Genomic DNA, 20,189 nt, shown 5'->3' on the forward strand with positions numbered 1-20,189 from the left:
AGTCGCTGGCTCTGAGCGCCCATCTTTCCTATTCCGGCCACTGTACCACAGGGGCCTCCCATAGCCTAGCCAGAGAGCAGAGGGTGGAGTAGACACATGCCCAGGAGACAGGCCAATGGGGAAGGATAACAGCCTTCGGGAATCAGCCCTGCACCGGAAAGCCAGCTCCAATCAGTGGTCCGCTGCGGGACCGTGGCCAACTTTCTCAGCTCTTCTAAGCCTCAGTTTCTTTGTCTGTGAGAGGGGATAATGGTGCCCACCTCACGGAGCTGCCGTGAGGATTAAATGAAATGGCGCATGTAAAGTGCCTGGCTCAGTGCCTGGCGCATGGTGCTCTGTAATGGCTGCTATTATAGCTATTGTCTGAGTCCCCGGAGAGCAGTTCTAGACAGCAGCGTGGGGAGGGACCTGCCCTGTCTCCCCTGTGGCCTTTGGGTTTTCCTGGCCGTGCAGCCCAATTATCAGACTGTTTCTCAGCTGGGGGTAGGGTGAGGCACTCAGCTTCTTTCTCCTCACTCACAGGGGAGCAGATGTGGATGGGGGAGAGAACCTGAACCCGCCCTCTCTATCCTGCTTTTTGAGTGGCAGCCTGTTGCAAGGAAGTGACATATAAAACTGTCTTCTCAAGTCGAGCCGTTGTGTAAAATGGAGCTGGCTTTCCCAGCCCAGGCCCTTTCTGATCAGAGAGCCTGAAATGTGAAAACTCTGAACAGAGAACAAAGCAGAAGAGCCTGCCACGGCAGCACACGTGAGTTTGCCTTGCCTCGCAAACTGCCTGCCTTGTTAAAATCAGTCCCTTGGTGCAGGGGGATTAGCGCTCTGCAAACTTCCCATCCCAGGCCTGCCTGCATTTTTACTTTCCTGGCTGCACGTTTCTTGCTGATCTTCCCCCTGACACACCCAGGGGATTTTCCTGCATATAATGGGGGCCACTCCCGTTGCTGGGTGATGGAGAGCCTTTTTCTTTGCTTTGACAGAAAAAAAAAAAATAGTAACTTTCTGCTGAGAACACAGAGAAACAGAGACGTGGTCTGGGCACCCCATGCTCCCCTGGGCATTTCAAGTGCTCGTGACGGTCCCTTGAGTCCCCTTGAATGGGATCCTCTAGAGTCATTTCTGTACCTTTTGCTTTGTGGTAGCTTCTCAGAATGGCTAGGCATAGAGCTGCCGCTCTGGAGCTCTGAGTGTCGAGGTCTTCTCGCCACACAGCCCCATGCTGTTCTCATAGGACTGCTGGGTTTGTGCAGTGCCCTGTCCTCCGAGACAGGCTGAGGTCTTGGTACTGCCTGCAAGATCAGCTGAATGCCCCTCCTCATCCAAGTGACCACTTCCTAGTGTGGCTTGTGGGCCCTGAAAAGGAGGTTCAGGGTGTCATATTGAGTATTTATTCAGGATGGTGTATGAAGGCTTCACCTAGAAGGCTCTGATGCCTCCCTCCTGACCCGTGGCTCTGTGGATCTCTGCACTTGTCGGCAAGCCTGGCTGGCCCCTGGCCTGAGCCCTGGAGCCCAAGCCCTTTTGCATGGCTGAGCCTCTCTAGTGTTGGCTGCTCATTATTTCTTTGCTGGCAGGGTGAGTACAAGGGCCAATTATGAGGGCCTCACCATCTCACACTGCTTTTGGATGTGCTTTCACACATGGTGAAGTCCTCTTTGGGGACAGGCAATTTGTAGGGAGCTCAGGGTAACATAATTTATGAGCCCCCTCTTTACCCAGTTAGGAGTGAGGTGGTAGTGACTTAATTTAATTAGCTGGGTTTAGACCGAGCAGATCGGCAACGGCCCAGGGTTCTGGTGAACCAGGCTTATTTCTCCTCTGAGAAGCACTGGGGAAGAGGGAAGGGTCTACGGTTACTTCATTCGTCTGGATCCTTTGGTTAGAGATGTCTTCCAATTTGAAATGGAAACCCATTTATTTTGCTTAACAAGAATCCAACCCACCAGCTATGTGCTTCGCTCATGCATTTAATAGGAGTAATTGAACGGAGCTCAAATGATCATACCCTAATGCTTTCCAAGCCCGAGCCAAGCGTGCCATGGTTTTTCCTCAGAAGCGAGCGTGCTTGGCAGGGTGGAGAGAAGCTGCTGGCCTCAGGCACTGCAGTATTACTGTCCGGTTCCAGGGGCCATGAGACGGGGCACCGAGGGCCGGTGAGAAGGCAGCAGCCACAGTAGCAGGTGCTCCCTGGTTGTGGCTCGTGGCTTTCAGGTGGGCATGCCCTATGTGTTTGAGAAGGGTGCTGAGGTCAAAAGCTGAGCTGGAAAGGGTCATGATATTCTAACAAACCTGAGGGCAGTGACAACTGTGATGAGAACTAGGGCCATCCATTATTTTATAGCCGAGGAGATGATGCTCCTGAGATGCTGCAGGGTAAGTTGCTCATGACAGTCTCACTCTTTGTACTTCCCAGAGACCAGAGGGAAGGCTCCGGTGATGCAACTCCTAGCCAAGCTTGGTGGGGGGTGCTGTGAGGAGCCCGAGCCTCAGTTTCCACATCTGTAAAATGGGGCTTCTCACACACACACTCCAGCTTCCTCACAGACTTGGATTGTGATGCCAGAAAAATATTAATGCAAGGGAAAGGATGAGCAGAGGGTAGCCTCTTGCCATCACGCCAGGGTACCTCTTGGGCAAGTGGAGGTCCTCTCAACCTGGCAGTATGCTAAGTGTCTCAAAATGGCCAGAAGGATAGGCATCACCATAGCGGGGCAGGTAGCTGACTGCGCACGGCCCAGATTGAGTGCTCTCCTCAGATTCACAGCCATCGATCACGTGATGTTAGCAGAGCAGGTGTCCTGACCTGTTGCTGCGGTTCCTGAGTTCTGCGCAGGCTTTGAGTGGGCCACTGAGGGGCACACACGTATGTGTAGTGGTTGGCGCTTTCCTACTCAGGGTCCCCAAACAGGAAGGACTCCGGATGTTGTTACCTGACCCCCCCCCCCATCTTTCTTCCCCTTTCTCTCTTCCATTTCTTTTTAGAGTTCCATGATGTTTACGTTGGTTTTAGTGTCGGGGCTTCCATTGCCCTTTCAGCTGGGTAGAGTAGTGGCAGGTGGTTGATATACACGGTGGGCATCACTGTCCTCCCAGGGCTGGGCATGGCAGCTCAGGGACTTCTGTTGTCACCAGAGAACCTGTGTCTGGTGTATCCTCCTAGGAGGCCCTGACGGAGCAGTGGAAGTGTCCTAGGAAGCCATTTTGATCTGTTTCCCCGGGCGTATCCTTTGGTTACTTAAAGCAAATGGTGCTTCAGCTCTTCAATTGCTGAACACTTCACAAAAGCAGAGTGAATATTATTCCAGTATTTATCTTAGCACAAGACTAACATTTCAGGGCCCATGCCCATAATTCAAATGTTGATGGGGAACACATTGTGTGAATGTGGTTCAAATATATACAAGGGGAAGTTGCTTATATTTAATAGGGAAACATGAAGTAAACATTTTTGAATAAAATGGCAAAGGCTTGGGTTCCACTAGTTGCAACTGCTCAGCCAACATATTTAACTGGCACTTCTTAGGAGGGATCGGGTGGTCAAGAGTTCAGCAAAGTTAAGGTCAAGCTCGGATCATCAGAGACTCTAGTCTCAGAGCCTGAGCCCATTTTCCCCCTGGCACGTTAGATTTGTTGTTCTAGAAGCTACTCTGTGGCTCAGCAGAGTTGAGGGCGGCTGCTCTCTCTCCGTGTATTCATTACCACTTGGATGCGCATCAGTAGCAGAAACCCTTACTAAGGCACATGGGAAGAGAGAGACTCCCTAGCTGGTTTCCATGAGGTTCACCCAGCCCTGAACCTCACGGCTCCGTAGAGCATCCCAGCTGAGAAGAAAGACACGGGCTCTGTGGTCTAGTCCCAGGAATTCCTATGCAGCGGAAGCCCCACTGCCTCACATCTGACATCATGCTTGCAGGCCTTATGTAAACACGCGTGTGCCTGTCTGTGCAGATGTGGGGCCTCCGCACAGACAGGCTCTGTTACTGCCGTCGGATGAGGACATGTGGGCACTCGCAGTTCCTTTCGGTGTTCTCCCACCAAACTGTGTCTGGTTTGGGGTAGCAGTTCTGGGGACGGCACCTGCAGTTTGCAGTCCCATGCCTCTGGCATAATTTGTTGGGTGACAGACCATAGACAGGGAGGGGCTGTGATGTTGCAGGTAGATTTCTAAGTCTTTGTTTTCACTTCTCAGATGCATTTCTGGTTCAAGAAAGACCACCTCTGACTTGTAAGGGAAGAGAGGACAATTTGGATGTGTCCCTGGGACTTTGTTCATGATTCTTGTTTCCCAAAGTTTGATTATTCTAATGGCTTTGTTAACATTTGTAAGTTCTTTCTGAGGTGGGAACCATCTAAACCTTGGTGCCCTATTTTCTGGGGGACAGAGATAAAGCAACACATACTTAGAGGAAGTTCAGGGACCACGGGGTAGGGTTGGGGGGATCTGGAATTTTAGTGGTTCAATTCAGCAAGCATGGAGCAGGCACTGGGTGTGTTCCTGATGCTGCACAGAGGTTGGGCTGGGGCAAGAGGGAAAAGGTGGCAGCAAGTAGGGTAGACCAACTCAAAGGCTCAACCCTTGTGGTTCCTGGGTCACTGCAGGAGGATGACAGAAGTTAGGATTTCCTGCCAAAACTCAATGGGACTGTTGGTGTTGGGGCCTCTGCTCCAAGAGCAGCAGCAACTCAAGGCAACTTTAAAAACTGCAGAGCCACTATGCTTACAAGTGTGGCAGGAATTGTTCCAGTTACTTTGTAGCTTGAGCTCATTAACCCTCATAGTCTGAGGCTGAGATTATTACCTGTGTTGTACAGTGTGGGCAATAACGCCTTCCCTGGGCCCGCACAGGCAGAGTGGTGAAGCTGCTTATGATCCAGGGGTTTTGGACTTGGGGTATGGGCCTTTAGCCACTGAATGGGTGGAAAGAAGTGGGCACCCGTCCCGAACCTGTTTCTTATGTAGCCTTGACCCTGGGCACTTGGGGCAGGATGGTATCTGGTAAGGAGAACAGGTTGGGATGCGACTTCCCATGGTCTGAATCCAGGGCCCCAGAGGCCTTCCTCTCAGGCAGAGTCTGGGATGCAGTAGCCAAGAAACACCTGTGGCACTGACTGCTGTCTGAAGGGAGAGGGAGCTGGGACTAAATTGGGATTACTGAAGTCCTTCCTCTTGACTTTTTGAGGGCCCTTGGATAGGATGTGGGCAGCATAGGACATCTCTTCACAGCCTGTTGACTGCTTCTCTCAGGAAGGCATTCAGACATGCCAGGTTCTTGTCGGCTGAGGTGGCACAGAACTTTGATTCTAGCACTTTGAAGGCAGAGGCAGGGGCTTATCTATGAGTTGGAGGCCAGTGATGTCTTGTCTCAAAACAAAAATAAAAACAAACCACCACCAAAACCCTCTACAAAGCAAAAAGTGCCAGATCCTTAATTTGCACCCCAACCCTGACCCACGTGACATATCCTGTCTTAAAAGCAGACAGCAATTTGGCTGACTTGCACTTGGGAAAGGCTGGCAGTTCTGCCGCGCTGCTGCTGTCGGTGCAGCATGTGTGACGTGTTACAGCAGGGAAGAGGGGCCAGTGGTTTGGGCAGGGAGGAGGAGAGCGTCCGCAGAGATGTTTAAGGAGGATAGCGCAGTACCGGTGCGGCTGGAACGTGATGCCAATTGTTAGCGTCTTCTAAGGCCAGGTGTCATGGAGGATGATATCCAGGTCTTAGGAAGGGCACAGATCCACATTTGATTAAAGCAGACTTCTCTCTGTCAGGTGAGCAGTTAGGGAAATATTCCGTGCGGAGTCTGTGGCTGCTGGAAGTTACTGGGCAAAGTAGCATTTTCATGGGAAGCACCTCATGGAATGTTGGGGAAATGAGGTCTTTCTTAAACAGAAGGAAAAAACCCAGTTGGATCTCAGTAATAAAGCAACGCATTTGGGCAACACTGTCTGGGAAGTGTTGAAGAAACACAGACCTTCATACAGAGAGCCCTCAGCCCCTGAAGCTGCCATTTTCTCCCATAAATCTGTCTACTCTGCCATACAGGTAAGTCTAGGGACAGCCCAGCCTGATGATACCACATCTGTTTCTAAGCCATGATGCCAAGGGCCCAGTAAGAATAGAGAGCCAGAACACAGGGAGGGGGGAAAGAAAAGCAGAGGTGCTTGGCGGTGTGGAAATGGACCCACTGGTGTCACATCCAGGGGTAGGTGAAGGATGAGAGTGGGGCTTTTGTGTGTGAGACGACACCCCCGTCTCTGCTATGGCATAGAGATCTTCTTGGGTCGTGATGTTGTGACTGACCTTCTGACTGAAAAATACGAGAGAGTTGCTCATTTTAAGTGACTTTGAGAGAAAACCAGTTTTTATTTATGGACAGACTCCTCCTCTGTTGTCATGGAAACATCTAGAGGGATGAGGGAAATGATAGGAAGAGGGTATGGGGTTACAGGGTGTCCTCTAGGAGGGAAGGTGGAGGTGGCTCCGTGACCTCCATCCCTTATCTGATTTCTGGGCTTGGCCTCCACACAGCTGACTCACTCAAGGCCTAGCATAGGGTAGAACACATGTGCATGCAGAGGGTTAGCACCACGAGCCTCACCCTCTGAGCTGACAGACCAACCCCATTGTTTGTTTGCTCTCTTCTAGACTGTGATGGAGGCCAGCAGTCTCTCCAGGGCCTGTGTTGGTTAGTTTTTTTTTTTTTTTTTTTGCCAACTTAACACAAGCTAACGCCATCTGGGAGGAGGAACTCTCATTGAGGTGAGTGTGTTCATGACTGATGATTGATGGGGGAGGGCCCAGCCCTCTGTGGGTGGAGCTATCCCTGAACAGGTGGTCCTGGGGTATATAAGAAAGCAGATTGAGCAAGTCATGGGGAGGATGTCAGTAAGCAGTGTTCCTCCAAGGCCTCTGCTCTGGTTCCTGCCTCCAGGTTTTCACTTGAGTTCCTGTCCTGGCTTCCTTTCGGTGATCCAAAATGAACCCTTTCCTTGCAATGTTGGCTTTGGCGATAGTTTTATCATAACAGAAGCCCAATTAAGACAGGGCTTCCTTCCTATACCTGGGCTTCTGCCTCCCAAACTAGGGTTACCTGGAGAACTGTCTGCTCTAGACCAGGAGTGCCCTCCGTGACCTTGGGAAGCCTCTTTGGGAACTTGGTTTGAACTGTATTTATGTTTACTGTATATTATGTGCTAACAAGGAAGCTCTTGTGTTTTCTCGGGAATTAGAACCACAGATGAGACCCTGGGTGTTGATGCTGGCAGTGTCTGCTGTTATAGGCAGGACCCTAGAACTAGACCAGCTTGGAAACCTAGCCCTGCCACTCATGGGACTGGACTGGCTTGTCGGCGGATCTTGCTGTCTGACTTGGGGATAATGGAGTTCCCCTTCTAGACTTCCTGTGGGAGTGACTTAACGTGCAGAGAGCATTTCGTGAATGCTTGGTGTGTAATAAGTACCCCACTGGCATGTGATGCTACTGCAATAGTTACCCAAGATACTTAAGGAAAGTTGTTGAATAAGAGCTAACCATGAAGTCAGCGCTCTTCCTGCACAGCCACCCTTGGTCCACATGTCAGCGCTGCTCCCTGTGCAGTCTTGGGAACGATGGTCTTGGTTTATTTCCCTGTTTATTCATATGTATAATGGGAGGTATACTACATACCTGGCAGAACTGCGAAGTTTAAAAATGAGACCCAAGCGACAAATTGGCTGGGGGGGGGGTGTAAAGACACAAGCCTGGTGACCTGGATTTTATCCCCAGCACCCACAGAAAGCTGGGAGAGAACGGACCTCACAGTCATCCTCTGGCTTCCTGATGCATGTGTTGTGCATGTGTGAACCGTGCACAGTTGTATCACAGACACAATTTAAAAACCAAACCCCGGAGAGCCATGCGGCCTGATGACAAACTCAGAGACCCAGGGAGTGGCTACTGTGCTGCTCCTGGTGTTGTCAGAACTGTCACACACCAACTGAGCTCTTGAGGGATGGGGTCACATGCTGTCATCTAGTGACTGATGCTCATAGCATGGAGAGAGTGCTAGCCAGATCAGCTGCTTGTTCTCGGGTCATCACGAGAAGAGGAGGGCAAGGTGGGTGTTGAAGGCTGGGATGCTGTGCTCTATCTGCTCTTTAGGGCCAATGACATGTAGTGTTGAGTGAGGAAGTGGGGTGGGGTGGCCCTGAGGCCTCTGTCCCTTGTGTTTCCTGGCCTTGGCCTCCACATAGATAATCCGCTCAAGGCTGAGCATAAGGCAGAATGCACAGGCACGTTGGAGCCTTAGCACACGAGCTTCAGCCTTTGAGGTTAGTGTCTATGGGGTCCTCATTCCCAGGAGGAGTTGGGGTGACTTGAGCTCTCTCCATCCCAGCTAGCAGAGTCATCTGGCTGTGAGAGCTCTCAGAAGACTCCCTTTTCAGTTGGTGCCATGATTAGCCAGGTCTTCTTTTAAGGAGTCAGAAATGAGAGAGGGGCGAGGCTACTAAAGCCTTGTGTGGAAAACCCTACCAGGGCTGTGAGCTCACTCCAATACCTGAGGGAATGTGGAGGGCAGAGCTGGGGTCCCTTGATGGTGCAGCTGTATCACAGCATCCTAAGACTAGGGTGGGGAGCAGCCAAGGCTCTAGTGTCCTGAACACACCCGGAGTGCTGACAGGTCTCTTAGAAGTGGAGAAAATTAGAGTTCTAGACCCTGCCTGTGTCTCTAGTAGGCATGGCCATCGATGTGTGGACTGTTGGGCAGGGAATGAGGCTACCGTTTGCAGGTTCTGGATGCTTGAGGGTCTCTAGCTTTTGTGGGATTATACCCCATGCCCTTCTCTTTTCTTTTTACAGGAAAGCATCATTGGGCTGGTTTTTTTTCTCTTGCCTGATATGTCCTCAGTTTTCTTCTGTAGCTGTGTGTGGAAATGGGCAGTAAGTGTCCATGGAAACTGTAGGACCAATCAAAGGTATTGACACTTATGTAACCATGGCAGCTGCTGCTATATCTGTCCAGTCTAACTCTTGATCTTTTAAAAGGGCTTTTATTTTCTCTAGTTTATCACATCATTGTTCATAAACACAAGAGGGGATCTCACCCATCCATCTGCTGGACCTCCTTGTACCAGAATGAAGACTGTGAGCTTCTCAAGGCTCCTCCCCTCTAGGTGATCCATCAGGGATCTGGTGGGGGCATGTGTGAAATATTTATGGGCATCTCTGCCAGTGGGACCCCAGCAGTGACGAAGCCTGTCTGGGAGCTTTGTTTGGGTCTGTTTAGTCACAGTAGGGACCCTGTACCTAGACAACATATATGGGGCCTGCGTCAGCCTCTCTGTCTTACATTTTCCACATCTAGGGCAGCTGACTGATATTAACCTCTTGATGTCACAGTTGGAGTCCTGGGCAATCCTTAATCTAAATGGGACAGGGTGACACTCCTTACTTAGCCTCATCCTGCCATGTGAATCTGCCTCTTTCTCTGTCGAATGGGCATGGTACTCCCCGATCAGTCTGTGCCACAGAGAGCTGCCGTAGGGCCCACTAAGATGTGTGAGAGGTGAGTCGCTTTAGATGTAAGAGGGTAGCAGATGCCTTTTGGTGGCTCTTGGAAGATGTCTTCCGTTCCTGTCCTCTCTGGGGTGGAGTTGTGTCCCTATCCTCTGAGTCGTTGCCTCCTCTGAGAGTCTTGAGGGTGAGGACTGTACTTGGAGATCACTGATGGCAGGATGTGTAACTCGGTGTTTGTTGCTTCAGTCTGACTGGACTAATCCATTTCTAGTCCCCAAGAATTGGTTGGCTGTGCTTGCAGGTCTACGCTGTGCTGTCAGTCAGCAGAGGGTTGTTCAAGGTGATTAGGAACATAGACGATCAGTGTGATGATCTCTTAATGTTCGTTATCTCAATAGTCTATTGATACATAGTGTGCAAGGTGCAGCACCCAGACTTTCATTTCTTGGGTGCTTTAAACAGCTGCTCCTATTTTCAGTCTCCATAGGGTTAAAGAGAGTTTAGCCGTCAACCCACCTCTAATGCTGAAGAACTGCATCAACTCCCAGCATGGCACAACAACCGCACAGTAGAGGTGCACACACTTGGGCAATAACCAACAAGACCGTTCAACAAGAAGGATCCCATGCCTGGCGCTGGAAACCTAGCTAACTGCTGAGTGCTGGTGAATTCACAGTTATTGGGGGTGGATCCACAACCGCTAATTTACTAAACCAGCATAATCCCTAACAACAATCTATAAACACTTGTCCTCTTACCTGTAGATAAGTGTCGTCTTCACACCTCATCAAGGAAACTTCTCTTTGCAAAAGGCAGAGACTGGAACAGAAAACCACAACCAATCAAAATGCTGAATGCTGGAGCCCAGTCCCAGGGGATACATCTACCAACACTCTTGGACTAGGGAACGTTGTGGATGATTGTAAGAGCCAGAGCGTTAGGAATTTGCTGTGAGATTGTGTCTGCCAGTAATGTTAGAAGCCATACCTGTAGAGGCTCACCAACACGGCTGCCCAGACATGAGCTGAACAAGGATGGCACTAATGCACATGCTAAACCAGACAGGGAAAAACCCATGAGACCTCAACGCCACACAAAGAACTGCAGGCAGCTGAGCAAAGCTGGGAGAGAGAGAGATGGCCCTCCCCAGGGAAGAACACACCAAGCAGTTGTCTAGCGCCAAATGGTCAGCCCTGAAAACACAAAAACAGGTAACGTTATATGGACTCACATGTTATATTTGTAATACAAATGTATATAAGTATGTATATGCAGTAACGATTAGTGAAAAACAGAGGCCATAATTTGAAGGAGAGTGGGGAAGGGTCTATGGGAGGGTGTGGAAAGAGAAAAGGGACAAGCCTCAGCCAAAATGTCTGTTTCACTGGGTCCAAATGGTATAGGTTGAGCATCTCCATTCCAGCATCCTGAGCAGAGGTTCCTGCCATACTCTTACTCGGGTTGGGTTGGCTTTCATTATGTGTCCTCCTCTGGACTAATTTGGCTGGAGGAAATACCAAGTTCTGGGTGGCTTACATATGGGACTTGTGCTTCACACTCATGGATAGACAGTGTGGGAGGGACTGGATCTTCCAACAAAAATGGGAGCTGCAGTTGGAGAAAGGAAAGTGGATGTGGGGAGGAATAGGTGGTACATTCCCCCAGAGCAAATCCAGGAGAAAAGCAGTCTTTCTATTAGCCCGTCCACTGTGGGTTGCTTCAGGTTGAAGAGCTGTTTTCCTCTTCTTGTAGTTGAGTTGCCGTGGCCTGTGTGTGACTTCCTGTCTGACCAGAGGTTGGCTATTGGTGCTGTGGTGCGCTACCTGCTGTAAATACCCTGGGATCTGCATGCGTTACTCATGGCACGTCAGCTGGCTGGGTGCACCAAGGGCATTTGTTCCAAATGTCCGGATGGGAAAACCAAAGCCCAAAGACACAGAGCTCTTCCCTGAAGGCAGCCAGTGAGCATCAGCTCTGGGATCAAAAACAAATGTGCTGGCCACAGCTGGAGCGCTCTTCCTTACACCCTACCCCACTCCTCGATGCCACCTCTGCTTTTGGAGAGAGTTAGAGGTACTCAAACAGGAGACTGAGGCAGAAGGCTGGAGGACCGAACACAGGAGCCCAAGCAGCAGAATGAGACCCAGGGAGATGGTTCAGTCTCTAGACAATACCTTAAGCCACCTTGCTTCCGGTGCCACACCTGAAGTCTGTGGTGGGCTTCTGACTTCCAGAGAGCTCTGGGCTGTGTGGAGCAGTCTTTACATTTCTCCTCTCAGAGCTAAGTGATTAGGTTCCCCGTGAAAAGCCATTCTTTGCACATCTCGGGAATGCCTGCCTCTCCCACATACATCCCCCAGCCTGGGGATGAAGCAGATGGGCTCTCCACCGAGGGCAGATACCAATCATTTTTACAATTGTTTGCAGCAGAAGAGGAAACACGAGCTTAACAGTTCTGTTGTGGATGGATTTGAGGGAGAAGCGCGAACGAATTGTCAGCAGGATGGCCTCTGCTTTTATCCTGGGATTTGCTGCCTGGCCCTGAGATCTGGCTTCCCTGTGTGGAGCCCTAGGATTTATGCACATTCTTTGCAGGTGGGGGCTCATTGTGCAGAGAAGCCTGAGGCTGGGCTGGCCTCAGTGGAGAGGACCTGGCAGGTGTGGCTAGGAGGGAGGGGAAATCTTAGCAGCCCTAAGCTTCCCTCAGTAGAGGAGGCTCTGAATGAAGGGGCTCTGACCCTAGTGGGCACCTAGGGCCTCCCTGATGTTTTCAAAAGCCTAAGACAGCAGTTACCAAGAGAGTAGTCTTTTCAGCCTCCCACTAGGGGAAAAAAAATAGACCGAGCTCAGAAATCCATTTGTGGGAAGTTTGAAGCCCTCCAGCTGCAGGCTGGCGGCCTGGGTGGTCGGGTGGGTGGGGCGGGTGTCCCTGAGTGGAAGGAGAGTGGAGCATGGGGCAGTGAGGAGGAGGGTAGGGGTTTACTTAACAGTGGCAGTGGAGGTGGCATCCGATGGACCTGTGTCTCAGTCTTGGCTTACCTACCCTGAGCCAACTATAGGATATTGGGTAAGTTCTTAGCCTTTCTGCAGACCTCAGTTTACTTATCTGTAAAAGGAGCTAATACCTCCTCTGTTAGTCAAAGAATCAAAAGAAACTGTTTGTAAAGCCCTTGGCACTAGGCTTGGTAAAATCAGGGGCAGTAGTTGCTACTGTTGTTATCCCACAGATAGCCCCCAAATACCTGCCATGCCAATGTATGTTCCATGCAAATGCAGATCCAGACACATCCTTAGCCCGCCTCTCTCCTGGTGCATGTACGGTTTTAATGGACACGTAACATTTGCATGTATTAGGTTATAGTGTGATAATTAAATGTGTTTACATCATGTAATGAAGTCAGGGTAATTAGCATTTCCGTTTCCTTCACTCATTTAGTGTTGGACAACCTCCGAGCCTTATTTTGAAACACAATGCAAATGCCTGTGTACTGTAATTGCTCCACTGTGCTTAGACCATCCTTGCTCTTCCTGTAGCTGCACTTGAGGGTCTGCAATCCCACCTCTCTCTACCTCTCCTCTCCTCCACCCTTCCAGTCTCTAGGGACCACTGTTCTACTGGGCTGAGATCAACTTTTCAGCTTCCACGAAGGAATGAAAATCTGTACTATTTGTCTTTCCGTGTCTTCCTCCCGTTAACACAAAACCTTGTTCCAGCCACAAGAGGCATGGGCGACAGGATTCCGTTCTCCTCTAACGGTGGAGTAATACCTGGTGTCTTTAACCATTTGCTCCACTCATCCTTTGATGGACGCCTTGGTTGATGCACTCTTCTTGGCTGCACTTCTAAGACAACTAGCTTCAAGTCTGTTAGCAGAATTCTGGGTCTATTAATACTAGCGCAGACAATAACACTTCAAAACAGTTTGCCACTTTGTAAATGTCAGACGCCTCTGGGTGAGAAAGGACCCTCACTGCCGGGTATGTTCCTGGGTCATGAGATGGCGAAAGCTTACCTCACACGCTATCTGGGCTGTCAATCAAAGGTGGTACAGGTGGAGGGAAGAAGCAGAAATTGTGTCCCAGGATGGCCTCCCACCCCCCACCCTACTACTGACTGGTAAAGGAAAGCAAAGGTGCGAAGATCCCCAGTGGATCACTTTGGGAGAGTATGTGACCTTAAATGTTCTTGTATATGTGACATGATCATCACCCTTTAATTGGGGGTCATATCCTATCCTAGAGAAAACGTCAATTATTTTGGAAAACTAAGCCAAATTAGCTTCCTATAGAGAACAAAGCTACAGGACTGAGACCCAAGTACAGGCTCGTGTCCCAGCCTCCTCCAGATCAGTTCTTTTGGAAGCGTATTGTAACTGGGGGTGCCAGTTAAGGGGTGGATATCCCACAGAGGCCTACAGACTCTGCTGGGCATGGGAGTCTAGTTGTTCTCAGAATGGTACCAGGACCTGGCTTGGAAGAAGTGGTGGATTGTGGTTCCACATGGTCTGGGAATTCCTGGGCTACTGTCTTTTATACCTGTGGTCTCATTGCACCTGGGCAGGGTCTTGGAGGCTCAAACTTTTCAGGAGATGGCCCTGTTATTTCTACCCCCACTCTTTTTAGGCCACACCCTGCCCGACTGGGCCCTCTGTGCTTGGGGGTAGGGACTTTAGAAGGTATGAGGTTGGCTACCACTCATGTTGGTGGTCAGCCTGGGTTTGTGGGCTGTCAGTTTTAGACCTACCTCACTGTTATCCCTCCTACCTGGTGGGCCTCCTCTACAGGGGCTCTTATGGTTTTAATATTGCTTTGATTGGTCACTTAGTGCATAGCAATCCCTGTATTGGACTGCTCTATCAGGCCAGGGTAGCATGGGTTTACCCAATACAGTATCACCAGAGCCTTTGCTTACTATATGTACAGATCGAGAGCATTCTTTTTAGTTGTTTTTGCTGGGTGTGGGCACTCTCCTGGGCCTGGCTGCAGCAGGGAGCCTTGCAGGGGTGCATCATTGCCCTCCCGGAGTTTAGTATTGTGTAGACTATTCTACTACCTGCCCATAGGCCTGCTTGATGAATGATGGTGGCTGGGCACAGACTAAGATGTCTCAGGGTGAGGACTGGCCCTCTGTGTCAGAGGGCTCCCCTGGGTGATTGGCAGCAGGATTCCTGTGCTCCACCCTGAAGGTGCTCAGGACCACAACTTTGCTGGAAAGGACTGGCGGGGAGCCCAGGGCTCACTCGCTCAACCTGTTGGGGTTTCGGATTTGTTCCGTCTGAGCAGTCAATTAATTAGTAACCGGAGCTACCCATCATCCCTGGCTCTGGCGGGGATTGCCAGGTTGCCCCTCCTTCCTCCTTTCCATTTGCTCAAATTGAGCAGCCCGCTTCTGTGATATCATTTGAAATACGGCCAAGAAGCAATTAATGTGCTGTTTGCTGACAAGGATATGCTGCTGCTGCAGAGCAGGGCAGGCAATGGGAAGGCAGGCAGCATGGAGAGAGAAGAGGAGAGGGGAGAGCAAACAAAGGTGTGGGTGGAGCTGATGCTACCGGGCTTTGCCGAGTGCCAGGGCAGCCAGAAGCCCTCTTCCTTGGGTCTTTCTCCTCCCCTCCCTGACTCGGTGCTATGAGGACAGCCCTGGAGGTGGGATGGGATGGGTTCCTTTTGGTCCTAGGGATGATGGTTCTGGAGACACTTGCCAGTTTCTGAGTCCTCACAATGTGCCCTGTGTGCTGGGTTTCATGACTTTCACGGGCCCATTTGACGGGTGGTACGCAGGATGAGGTTCTAGAAATACCAGCCCCGGTCTGGTGGCAGGTTGTACATGCCTGGTGTGATGGGAGCCACTGGAAAAGCCTGCCTGTTTAGGCAGGCACTCAGGAGGGAAGGGAAGGGTCAGCCCCTGGGCCCACCGCCAGGTCAGGGTGACTTGTGTGGGGATGCGGGGATTGATAAATTGTAGCATTGCATTATCAAGGCTGCCTCTGGAGGGTGGGTAGGAGGCATCAGGTAGGGTAGGCTGACCCAACTCCGCTGGAGCAGCAGAGGCCCTTGATAAAGTAAGGGGCTACTTGGCCCTGCTACCAGAGAGCAGAGCTCTGTCTCTACCAAGTTGGCTCTACTGGGTCTGGGGATTTCCAGAGAAGCTTCCAGAGGGAAACCAAGAACACCTACACAAGCCCCCCTCTCTCTCGCTGGGTAAAAGTATTCTGCTGTCTTGGCCTTCTGAATAGCTTTTGGCTTTTGGGGCCATTTTGGGGAGTCCTGTCTGCCTAGGCTGTTGACTCATCCTGGGTGTAATTATGTACAGAAGTTTAGTCACCAGGGACCATTCCCAGGACCACTGGCAGCTTAGGTACCAGGCTGTGCTGGGGCATCTCCCAGACACGAAACTCTGGTCTTTATGGACATATGCGGCTCACCACCTGCTCTCATAGACCCTGAGAAGGAAAGCAAGCTGTGGCCTCTGTCAGCCTGTCAGGGAGACTTGGAGAATCCTGGAACTGAAAGCGCCAGCCCCTCCCTTACAGTCGCCTCACATACAAAGCACAGTGCTAGGCCCAGGGGTTTCGGGGAGAAGGGCTCTGTGCATGGCTGCTGAGGACAGGGTGGGGAGAATCTAACCTAAGTGGTGGGTGAGAGAAACATGGTGCCCTAAGCAGGTTCACCTGTTGACTGCCTTAGCTAATACAGATGCAAGGTGAATGAGCCATGCAGTCCATAGTACAAAGGGGGTGACCCCCAACAACTGGGCCTCTCTACCTGCTTGTTGCTAGTGCATGCTTTGCACCCTCGTGGAGATTTGCTATTAGGTGAAAAGGGCTCCACACTTGTCCGTGTTCCTGTGTAACACGGGGCACATTTTGGCACCCTTTCTGTATCAGCTTGTGTACACCCATGGCCTTCTTTTTAGGAATTGACTCACCTTCCCTCATGTAGACAGAACATTCATGTCTCTTTTTTTGATCATGTACTCTGTTGGTGGGCACGGCAGTTGCTTCCTGTCTTGGCTGTAATGAGAAATTCTGGGGCACAGATGTCTCGCCGAACATGTGTGCCTGGGAGAAGTTCTTGGAAGCTGACATGTTGATCAAAGTGCATATGAGTTTCACAGTTTGATAGACACTGCCGTATTGCTCCCAAGGGGGTTGGACCGCGTTCCTCTCTTAGGGTCACGTTGAGAACTTATTTCCCCATTCCCTCACCTACACAAATGGCATCAGACTCACTGATCTTTCACTCGCTGATGGGGAAGAGTGCCGGCCGCTGTCTCACGGTGGTTGGTGGTTTCGCCGTCCGCTGTCTCACGGCTGTTTGGCTTTTGCATTGATTGATTTGGTTACATGTGATTACATTTGCCCTCTCTGTGGCATAACCATTGCAGTTCCCAAGGAGTGCAGAGGTGAAGGGCTCTGTGATTGGCTGGCATGGCCTCCCTTGAAGACGGGATTGGACCAGACCATCTCAGTTGAGCCTTCCAGGTGGGCAAGAAGGGCACAGGAGGCCAAGGGCTTGTGAGGAGTGGACGGCTGGGCTCGGGGATGTCACTTTTCCCCAGGGATGGAGCAGAACAGCTCTCACACTAAGGGAAGGTAGGTTGTGTGTGTGTGTGTGTGTGACCAAATCAAGGGCAGCTTCGACTTGCCACCAAAGGCTCCTATCTCACTCCCTTGCTCCTCTTTTCCAGTGCTTCTGTCTTGACCATTATGACAACCTCAGCTAACTTTGTTTCTTGGAGACAATTCTGGATTTGGTTATTCCACCTAGAAACTTCCATGGACAAGGACCAACTAAAGTATAGTGACAGTCACTCCTCGGTCATGGATCTCTGCTTCCTGCTTTGGTCTCCAGATTCAGTCCTCATGTAGATCTGCCCAGGCAGACTGTACCTTGTGGGCAATGTGGTCTTCGCTGCATTTACTACCTTGGTGTGAGGGGTATCTTCTTTCTTGCCTCCACTAATCTATACCTTGAGGGTAGAGTCCAGGGATACTGGCAAGGAACTAGTCTCACACAGGGGTCACTCAGGGCCAGTACTCTGGGTCCCAGGGACTCGTGGTGTTAATGTGGCAACAACAGTCAACATAGCAGTTAGTGAAAGCAATTGAGGCTGTGGGTCTGCTAGCTGCAATGGGACTGAAGCCATGGGTCTGCTGGCAGAACTGGTACGTTTGCATGTTGAACCCCAGCTTTCCTTCTGCCCACTTTGGGGTCTCTCTCTGGCCTGCCCTTGCAGTCACAGTTTGGAAGTACCTTGCTTGCACATGACAGACACTCAGACATGAATGATGGGAGGAGGGTATGAGAGCCATTTAAGGTTTTCAACCAGGAAGGTGACATGTCTCAGGAGTGACTGAGCATGAGGAGACCATTCAAGAGATGAGGTACTGTGTCAGGGAGCAACAGCGATGGGTCCACCCTATCTATCTAATGGTTTCTGGGGTTCCTGTCTGCTCGCCAGGCACATGTCTGTCCACCACGCTGGCTCTTCTACTTCCCATTGGCATGCCCCCCTGCATGATACATTGTCTGGAGCCAGCACGTAAGTGCTCAGGAAGAGGCTGTCTCAGCTGGACCTTTGCCCCTGAATCCTGGTGCAGCTGGGTAGCAGTGTGCAGCGTTCTTGATGAACCATCTTCCCCTCTCTCTCCAAACACACAGTAGAGCTGGCTAACTGGAGTAAGACATGAAAAGAGACCTCTAGATCCAGGGTGTCTGGGTAGTGCTCCCAAGATGGTGGCAATTAGTTCAGCTAGTCCATGTGATGCTAGGGTCCCATGATGATCACAGGGTTCTCCATCTGCACTCAGCCTTCTGATGGCTCCGAGCTTCATATGAGTCATGCCAGAGAAAAGACTGTTCTAGATTAACTGCCACAGCACCAACTCCTCCAAGCACCTCTGGGGACAGTCCAGCCACATTAGCAGAAGGCTGGCCCTGTCAATGTTCTGTGGCTTGTCATTGACCCCCATCCCAAATATATGAGCATGCCACCTAGTGCCTACCCTTCCAGTCTGTTCCGATGATCTGCTGTTCTGGTTGCTGTGGGGTGGGTTGCTTCTAGGCTGGCGTGTGGAGGGAAGGGCAGTTGCTCTTGGTTGAAGCTGGGGCTTTGGGTGTGGAAGTCTTGGGAGCTGGTGTTTGGCCAGCCCTATACTTAGAGCTGTGCCAGGCTGACGTCATCAGGTACGAGTCCCATCACCAGGGGAAGGGAAGCCTTGGGCGGCCAGGCAGCCATTGTCGGTTGGCTTATCTGGATTAGGCTTTTCGCGCCCGCGCGCAGGAAGAAAGGAATCGGCTTTGTTGCAGCTGGGTGTCAGGCTGGAAATGCAGTTGGCGCTCCTGGCAATCCCCGGCACTCTCCAAAGCATATTTGTTGCTCTTCGGAGAGGCGTCCAGGTGCTCTCTGTTATGATAGCAAGTGGTGACACAGAGTTAGCTTGAAACGGGATACACAAACAGGCTAAAAATAACTGGATTCGGGGCAACTTGGCATCAGCTAGCAAGCAGGCTGTCGCTCCTCAGCAGAGGGTGAGGGTAGGCACCATCAAAGGCCCTGCCTCAGCTGCAGGGGATGGGCTGGGCTGGGCTGGGCATGGTGGTGGTCCTCTCCCCTGGTCCTGCTTCCCACCACTCTGTAGCTATGGGCTGCCTGAGGGCGGAGATGCCAGATGGTGCCTGAAGCCCAGGGGAGGAGGGGGTGTGGTGGGCCCGGATGTGATTGAGGCGGTTTATGTCTGTTTGCGGGAAACTGGGCCAATGTTTGGACATCTTTATGGTTTGGGAAGTTTCTTGGCCTAATCCAGAGGAGCCATGGTTGCATCAGAGCCTGTGGTCCTCTCCTCGGTGGCCCATGTGGAGGCAGAGACTAGAGAGAGCTCATCTAGTCTTGAGGAAGGGTGGAGGAATGGACACCTCCTTATCTTGACTGCTGCAGTAGAGAATTCCAGTGCACCTTTGGAGGTCCATCTAGACAAGGAAAAAGAGTTGGGGAATCTGAGTCTGACATGGGGGGAGGGCCCATGAATGGGATGTTGACATCTTGGATGTATGTCTTAGCAGATGACCTAGTAAGGGATGTGCTTGGGGTGGGAGGAGAGAAGAACGGGGGGACTCAGGCCTGCGCTTGCTCGCATTGAGGAGTGGAGCCAGTACTGAGCTCAACCCTGCCTGCCATCGAGGAGGTCTCGGCCGTGCACCGCTGCTCACCTCAAGAGGCATCCAGCCAACAAGCATCTGCTACCCTGCTCCTAGGTCCTGCCTCCCAGATGTGTCTGGTTTTCTCCATTCACAGGGTAGGGATCTACTTCCCTGGCTCTTGCTCTTGAGGGTGGCCAAGTGACTTGTTTGGGTCTGGGCCCCAGAGTTAGGACAAGGAGGGCAGAGAGCCCAGTGAGGTTTACAGTTTGATTGTTTCTGTAGCACTCAGTCTGTCCCTGTGATGCTAGGAGGGGAGCATCGGGGGCGCCCCTTGCCTGACATGAGGGCTTAAAGAGGATCCCTGGTTATTCAGCCTCAAGTGCCCCACCTTACCACTCCTCTGCTGAATCGCAAGATTTTTACTTCCATAGCATCCATTCTGTTGGAGGGCTCCCTTAAAGCCCCTTAAAGCTGGTTCTGGGGCAGCCTAGACTACCATAGGCCCACCTGTAAAGCAGTGTGCACAGCAGGGCTGGCTGCTGATAGACAGCCCAT

This window comes from Myodes glareolus, chromosome 14 (assembly GCF_982192425.1).
Source record: "Myodes glareolus chromosome 14, mMyoGla1.1, whole genome shotgun sequence".
Lineage (NCBI taxonomy): Eukaryota > Metazoa > Chordata > Mammalia > Rodentia > Cricetidae > Myodes > Myodes glareolus.